Raw genomic sequence first — 8177 nt, forward strand, 5'->3', positions numbered from 1 at the left:
ATTTTTTTGTGGCTTGCTTCTTTCATTCAATATCACGATTGAAAGAAATACACATTTTGCATCCATATAGCTGTAGTTTATTCACTTTATTTGTAGTATTTCATTATATAAGTATGCAACAATTTACCAATTTTTTTGGTGACTGAACCTTTTTGTTGTATTAAATGAGGTCATCAAGAGGATGTAATCTCTGGGTAACCCTCTAGCTAGTCCCTGAGGAAGCTCCTCATCCCTCCCCCTTCCTTGGAATATGCATCCTGTTTGCCTTCCCCACAAGACGCTGCCCCAAGAACACAGACTTGAGAGAGTAAGGTATTGAGACCATATGGACGGTGTATGTGACTAAACCCAGTAAAGACCTCTATATACACTTAAGAATCTGGCAGGAAGGTGCAGAGATCTACTCGTCTTGCAGTAGTCCAGGACAAGTCTTGTAAGTAAATTCTATTGCTTATTCAAACTACCACCTACCAATCAGGAGTGGATGCCTCTTTCTTTGGTCTCTCCTTGCCCTCTGTGGTAGGGGGCCAGTTTGCTGACCAACGGTTTTTTCCAATGTGGGGTTATAACAATGGATGCTTCTATGATATTTTTGCATATTTCTCATGCTGTAGATGAGTAAGTGTTTCTTTGGGGTATATACCTAGAAATGGAATTGCAAGGGCATTGAATATGTGTCTCTTCAAACTTGCTAAATAATGCCAAACTGTTTTCAACATATTGTAGCAAAACACACACTCATACTAAGAGTTAACATTGCTCCATGTCTGGCAACACTTGGCATGGTCAGTCCTTTTAATTTTTGCCTTTCTAAGAAGTACATAATGATATCACATTTAATTTTTCTCTGTTTACTGCTGAAGCTGAGCACAGTACAGGTCTCTTTGTATAAGATTTCATATGGGTAGAAATTCTAAATATATTGCCATATTCTAAATATAAAAGTATTCTCATATTCTAAGTGTATTTTTTCAATTAGCAATAATCGCGCCTCGGATAAACCTCATTGGCTACGATACTGCCACTGCGCAAAGCTCTAAGTGTATTTTTTGACCTGAAAATACATATGCAAGAGTTCACACTAATTATCTGGGGGGAACAAACTGGTGTGGGAAAGAAGATAACCTTTTACTTTATAATTTTCAGTATAACTTGAATCCGTTTTCAAGTGCTACTTTTATTTAAAAATATATAATGTGCTACTTTTATTTAAAAATACATAAATTAAAAATTGAAGTTCAAAATTATTTTAAAGCACATGCATATTTAAACAAACACATACGATTGATCTGTCACCAGCCAAGTCTTTTGCTGGAAAAATACACTAGGAGTCTCATGTCCAATACAGTAGTCACTAGCCACGTGTGGATACTGAGTCGTTGGAAATTGGACAGTGCCACATGTTGAAATTATATATTTGAAATAGCCGGTTAAATAAAATATATTATTTAAATTAACTTCCCCTGTTTCTTTGTGAATTTTAATGTAGCTTCTAGAAAAGTTTGAATTACACATGTGCCTCGGAATATATTTCTATTGACAAAATATATTTCTACTGCACCAGAATCTACTTGGTGACTCGAGAAAAACATAACGAAGGAGATTTCAAAAGAAAAAACAATACTACGCAAAGCATAAATACACTTCACTTCAGGCAAACACAGAGTTATTTCTAGATATGCCCCAAACACAATAGCTTACTTGTATAAATCTTATTCAAATCACAACTATAATTTGAAGTCAGGAGCACAATCATAATTCTCATCCATTCTTCACAGTTCACATACATTTGCTGGTAGACAAAATAATGAAAGAAAACGGTCCAAACAAGAAACAATGCTGTTGGTGACCTCTATCCCATCATTCTTGCAGTTAACATTGCACGAAGGCCTACAACTGGTCAGGACCTGCATTAGGCACCACCAACAAAAAGAATATACACAAGTAACAAAAACAGGCCTTCCTTCTCCACTCCCGTTCAGTGAAGCAACATTCTTCATGTTCTACAGGACACATCCCACTCTTTCAGCCACCACGTAGCAGAGCCTGCATTTAAATGTAGTAACATTTTCTGGATGAGCTAGCCTATACACAGCTGCAGAAGGAAACACTAAACATGCGCTATGGAGCATAAATTAACTCTAACGTACTCTGCCTGTATGTTTCATGTATAGTTGTTATAATAATTATCACGGTTTCTTGGGAGCAGTGCTCTTGGGGGGATCCAGGCTTGCAGAAGCTTACGTTCACTGCAGGGAATGCGAAGAAGATGTGCCGCCGAAAACAGTCGGTGAGCTCTAGCTCGCACTGAACTGCAGCGGCGCGGGCTCTGCGGGATGCGGCCTCGTCAGCGGAGGCAGTCGGAGGCAGAGCGCTGCTGAGCTGTCAGCGGCAGGCACCGAGCGGTTTGGTGCAGGATTTGGGTGATGTCTGAGAGGCAGGCAGATGTTGGGAGGACAAAGTGACCACAAGGAGCAAGGCACAAGGTAAGTATATGGAAAATAATGGTAGAAATCAGGAGATTTTCAAAACGGTCAAGTAGCTCTTGGCCGGGAGCACTGAGGTCTCTGAAGATTTTTAACATTTTAGTTCTCCTCAATCTACTTAGTAGCTTCAATTTCGCTCTCTAATTGTCTCTCTCTCTTTCTCGCTCTCTATCTCTCACTCTCTCTCACTATCTCTCTGTCTCTGTCTCTTCCTCTCTCTTTCTCTCTCTTTCTCTCTCTCTCTGATACATGCATAAACGTACCTCCTGAAGGATATCAAAATAAATAGTTATTGATATGCCATATGTTTGTACAAATTTTCTGCTTGTAATTCCCATATCTTTTTCTAGTAATATACCCTGGAATGAGCAAGAACCTGTCAGAATTCCCCCTACTTTTAGATTCTTTAAAGGAAAATACCATTATGAACTATTAAAAGTTTGCATTATGCATAACAGATCAGGCAAATGCCTGAAGACAAAGCACAATAAACACAGAATACTTCAAAGAACTCCATTCCGCTTAACTTGGTCCCACCTAAAAAAAAAATGTGTAAGGCTGAAAATTTAAGAAGAACTTTTATACACAAACTAAACTTTTGCTTCTGCCTTGGGCTTTACAATCTACTGATTATGTGATGCCATTTGTCCCGTGGAGTCTGTGCACAAGACTCTAAATTAGGAGTCTTTTCCATGTCATCTTGGTGAATGGAGACCCCTCTAGATTTGCTCCAGAACCAGCTTTATCTTAGTTTCACAGATTCTTCTCAATAACCAGGATTCTTTTCCTTTTTTCCTAATCCTTTGGATCAATACCTTTTTAAGTATGCAGAGTGAGAGGTGGTAAGAAATCCATCTTTTATTAATAGCTAAGAGGCAGTTTACTATCCTTTCATTATATAAGTTGAAATATCTTAATAGTTATTATTTTCCTTTTTTAAAGGAACAGAGGAAAGGAAAATTAGACATGTGTGTATGAAACAAGGAACTGCTCTTTTGGATGATGCATTACTGATTCCAATTAGTTTCACTTTTCAGAGAGAGGATGAGTTACATCATTTTGTTTTCAGGAGGTTGTAACTTACTCTTAGTTTTAAAAAATAAAAAGAATATTGCAATCCTATAATGTGACACTCCACTGGCCTACACATTCCCCCAGAGTGGGGGCCCTTTCGTTACACCTGAGTATACTCTATAATGTTATGTACATAGTAAAAAGTTAATACATGTTTATTGAATGAAGGAATAGAGCATTGTATCAAAAAGACAGATTTGAATAAGTTAGTAAAGAAATGCACTTTGGTAGAGGTTTTGCAAAATGTGGATAAATGGCAACTGAAGTAGGAGGCACACATTCCTAGGAAAGGAACATTCCCCAAGTTTACATTAATAATGTTATTTTTATAACCAGTTATTCATAAAATTTGCTATTAATTATTCTTACATGATACAGTATGATAGGAACAGCTGAAAACATAAATACATACAAAAGTGTTTACATTACTTAGTTATAATGTAGTTAAGACTTCTGGATGCTGCCTTCTTATAAATCCATATTTGGGAGTCCCTAGTTAATTCCCCACCTACTGACCACACCAGTGTTGCAAGGGGGAGGTAGAAATGGAAATACTTACCCATTACTGTTGGGAATGTAAATTGGTACAAGCACACAGGAGGTCAATTCTCCAATGATCTTCACTGATACTTAGTAATTTCTTAGTATATGCTTAGTACTTGGTAAATTCTGCAATGGTATTTAGTAAAAATGAGAATCTTCATACTCTATAACCCAGCATTTTCATTTCTTGACATACACCTTCAAAAGACTGCTATACATGTGCATAAAAATCATTGCCTTATATGATAGAAACAATCTAAATTCCCATTAAAAAGACAATGGCCAAAAGTATAATAATATAAAATGTAATAAAATGCACATCCATTATACCCATAAAAAGTAATAATAGGGAGTGGCTAAAAGCAAATGTAATTTTATGCATTGCAATGAATTTTAGAAAACATAATTTCAAGTGAATAAAATGTGTTTTGGAATTATACTTCAATAATATTTATATAAATTAATAAAAACAAATAATTCCCTCTCATTCCATATATATGTGTGTGCGTATATATATATTTGATTATATATGTACATATGTATATGTTTATATATGTATATATTTAATTTTTAGGAACACATAATTTTATAGTAAAACCAAAATAACCATGAAATATTCCTACAGCTAATTATTCTCAGTACTTGGTCCTTGGTCCTGCCCCAGACCTGTGGGCTTATATCTCACTCCATTCCCCATCCTTCTCCCAGCAGATTCTGTCTGAAGCCTAATGCTGTTTTTGTCATAACAGGGAGCTTATCTGCCACTAGATAGATTTAAATAATTTGCAGTCTCTCCCTTTGTACTGAGAGACACTATTGTGGTGAGCCTTTTCAAACATGAGAATTTGAGTCAAGTATCTAACTATTAAATAAATAATGGGGAAACTTATACACAAGGATGTAGTATTGAATAAACAGATCTTCGGGAAGAGCTGTGATATGTCCTGCAGAAAGGCCATGGGTAGGGGACAATTGTAATGAAATTATGATGCAGTTTTTTTCCATTTCCTTTTGGCAGGAGTTGAAGTTGGGGGTGGATATAGGGGCCCTTCTTTTAGAAGGGACAAGGACAGGCAAGGCAGAACATCCTGAGAAAATGAGCATGCCCAAGCAGCAGAGCGGCAGAGCAGAGGCTCAGGAGAGGGCTGTGTCCTGCGAGGGGGCAGGCCCCTTGACTTATGTCTTCTGATATTCATTTTTTTTTTTAAGATTTTATTTATTTATTTGAGAGAGAGAGAATGAGAGAGAGCACATGAGAGGGGGGAGGGTCAGAGGGAGAAGCAGGCTCCTCGCTGAGCAGGTAGCCCAATGCGGGACTCGATCCTGGGACTCCAGGATCATGACCTGAGCCGAAAGCAGTCGCTTAACCAGCTGAGCCACCCAGGCGCCCCCTGATATTCATTTTTAAGTCTCCGTTTTTGTACGGATCCCGCTGTGTTGTCTTCGAGCCCCGGGTTACGTCTGTTGGGCACACCCACCTTGTATGGGCTATCTTTCGTGGCATCAAGCCAGCAGACCAGAAAGCTGTAGCCCGATGGCAATGGGAAACTGGTCTTGATGCTGCGTGAAACAGCCCAGGGCTTCCTAGCACAGAGCAGAGAGGTGGGTGTGAGGGTTCTGCGTGCGGAAGGGAGGTCCCGGTGCTCCCGCCGAGGCGGCAGGTGCCCGGAGAGGGGGAGGGGGGTTGAGGGCGCCACGCGGCTGGAGTTGAAACGACAGCAGCAACAGCGGCAGGAGAGGAGGCGAAGCCAGCTCTTGGAGCACCACCACCTGGCTGCAGGAGCTCTCGGCAGTAGGACTGTCCGTGAATGTGCCAGAGGTCCGTCAGCACAGCTCGTGAGCCTCTCTTTGAGAACGGCTGGGAAACAGAAAGGAATGGTGGGAAGAGGAAACCTCAGGTTGGTATCTGCCGGGTCTTTGAAAAGAAAAAGCCATATCGGTGCTGTCTTTGGGAGGACAGAGAGAGAAAGCGTGAAGAAAGAAACGGGCAGTTCCTACACTATACCAAGTTAGGTGGCCCGGAAGTTCTCCCTTGCAGGTTAAATAGTGAGAGATTCCATGAGTTAGTCATATGGCCATATCCACATACATGGATGGTTGGCCTCTACGGGCCAAAATACATGCGTAATGAATGCATTCAGATTTTCATTTCGAAACTGGTGCTCTGTGGAAAAGCAAAATTAATTCATCCATTACGACCATAATTTAAAATACCAGGTTTGGGCGCCTGGGTGGCTCAGTTGGTTAAGCGACTGCCTTCGGCTCAGGTCATGATCCTGGAGTCCCGGGATCGAGTCCTGCATCGGGCTCCCTGCTCGGCGGGGAGTCTGCTTCTCCCTCTGACCCTCCCCCTCTCATGCTCTCTCTCTCTCTCTCTCTCACTCTCTCTCTCAAATAAATAAATAAAATCTTAAAAAATAAAAAAAATAAAAATTAATAAAAATTAAAAAAAATAAAATAAAATACCAGGTTTGAGGGGCGCCTGGATGGCTCAGTCAGTTAGTCTGCTTTCAGCTCAGGTCATGATCCCAGGGTTCTGGGATCAAGGCCCGCATGGGGCTCCCTGCTCAGCAGGAAGCCTGCTTCTCCCTCTCCCATTCCCCTGCTTGTGTTCCCTCTCTCACTACGTGTCTCTCTCTCTCAAATAAATATAAAATCTTAAAAAAAAATTTAAAAAAATAAAATACCAGGTTTGATAGTGTTAATAACAATTTAGTTTCTTTGGAATAAAGTTTCTTCAAATGCCCATGACAAATGGTAAGAAATCTAGGAAACATACAATTTAATTAAAATACTAATCATATTGGGGCACCTGAGTGGCTCAGTCAGTTAAGCCTCCAACTCTTGATTTTGGCTCAGGTCATGGTCTCCGGGTCTTGAGACCTAGCCCCTTGTTGGCTGCTCAGCAGAGAGTCTGCTTGAGAGCGCCCTCTCTCTCTCTCTCAAATAAATAAATAAATCTTAAAAAAAATACTAATCATATTTATTCACCTTTCCTGCAAATGACAAGTCAGGTAATGGCAGTTCTTCAACCCCAAATACCTCAAAACAACAACAACAATAAAAAGAAATACCTCTTTGCCAAATAAGAACATAAACTTTTGGCTATCAACAACCTGTGAGGCTGACTTTATAATTTTTCATCATGCCCTATGGCTTATCAGGCCACTTAACTATTTTTAGAAGTAGACAGTGTTGCTTAAAATTCAGTATATCTTGCAAGTTCAACCTTTACAAATCATGCCATCCAGGGCAATTGACTTGGGGAGCAAAATTTCCAAGGTCACCTGGTCACCTGCGTTTAGAAAGATGAGCTGTCCAGTCAAGGGGACCATGTTTTCTCTTCCCCCTCAGTATACAATGTAGATAAGTATCTCCTGTATGTTTCCATTAACTTTGTGAGGTTATTGAAGGTTTATATTTTCAAATGCCTCAGATTCATCAAATTCAATTAAAAAATGAAAATACAGATTTATTTATTACATAAATAATAAGGAATAATTCTCCTCTTGCTTCTTTGCTTTTGGGGGAAAGAACATGAAGAAATCCTGAGAGAAAAATAATATTGAAGTTCAAACATCTTCAAAATTTAAAATACTGTATTTAGAACTGTCAGAAACTTACACAGGATAGAATAATGTATCATAGACTCTGGCACAGAAGATTTCTAGAAACTAGAAAAATAGAGAATTTCTGATGTAATAGTGAATGCAAGGGTATATATTCCAAGAAATTAAAAAAAAAACAGTAACTACCTGCAAACAGACTCTTAAAATGAGTATTGCGTATTTTCTTTTCCTGTTTTTATTATTTTTAAATTGTTCCTTCAGATAGGATGGTTTGAGCAGCATTTACCTTTGGTGATAGCTTCGTCTCCCCCTGTTGTCCAAAGTGATAAAATACATCACTCTGGAAACAGTAAGGCACTCCCTTCCTCTGTTATTTGTAAGCTGACATGAAGTAGACAGACACCTTCTGAAGTTTTATGCATGCTGTGTTTTTTCTCCTTGCTGCAACAAGAAAAGCTTTTTCTTTTAACCTGGCTGCCTTTGAAGAAGTGACTCAGACATCTTC

The 8177-nt window shown here is 39.2% G+C and overlaps 1 pseudogene; it reads right to left on the reverse strand.

The window, feature by feature from the left end:
- Positions 1-912: 912 nt before the first annotated feature.
- On the reverse strand, positions 913-1036 carry LOC123834913 (U4 spliceosomal RNA; annotated as a pseudogene).
- Positions 1037-8177: the final 7141 nt, after the last annotated feature.

The sequence above is a fragment of the Mirounga angustirostris genome, unplaced genomic scaffold, assembly GCF_029215605.1.
Source record: "Mirounga angustirostris isolate CCGP_5_RB_7025 unplaced genomic scaffold, mMirAng1.0.hap1 SCAF_1, whole genome shotgun sequence".
Taxonomy (NCBI): Eukaryota; Metazoa; Chordata; class Mammalia; order Carnivora; family Phocidae; genus Mirounga; species Mirounga angustirostris.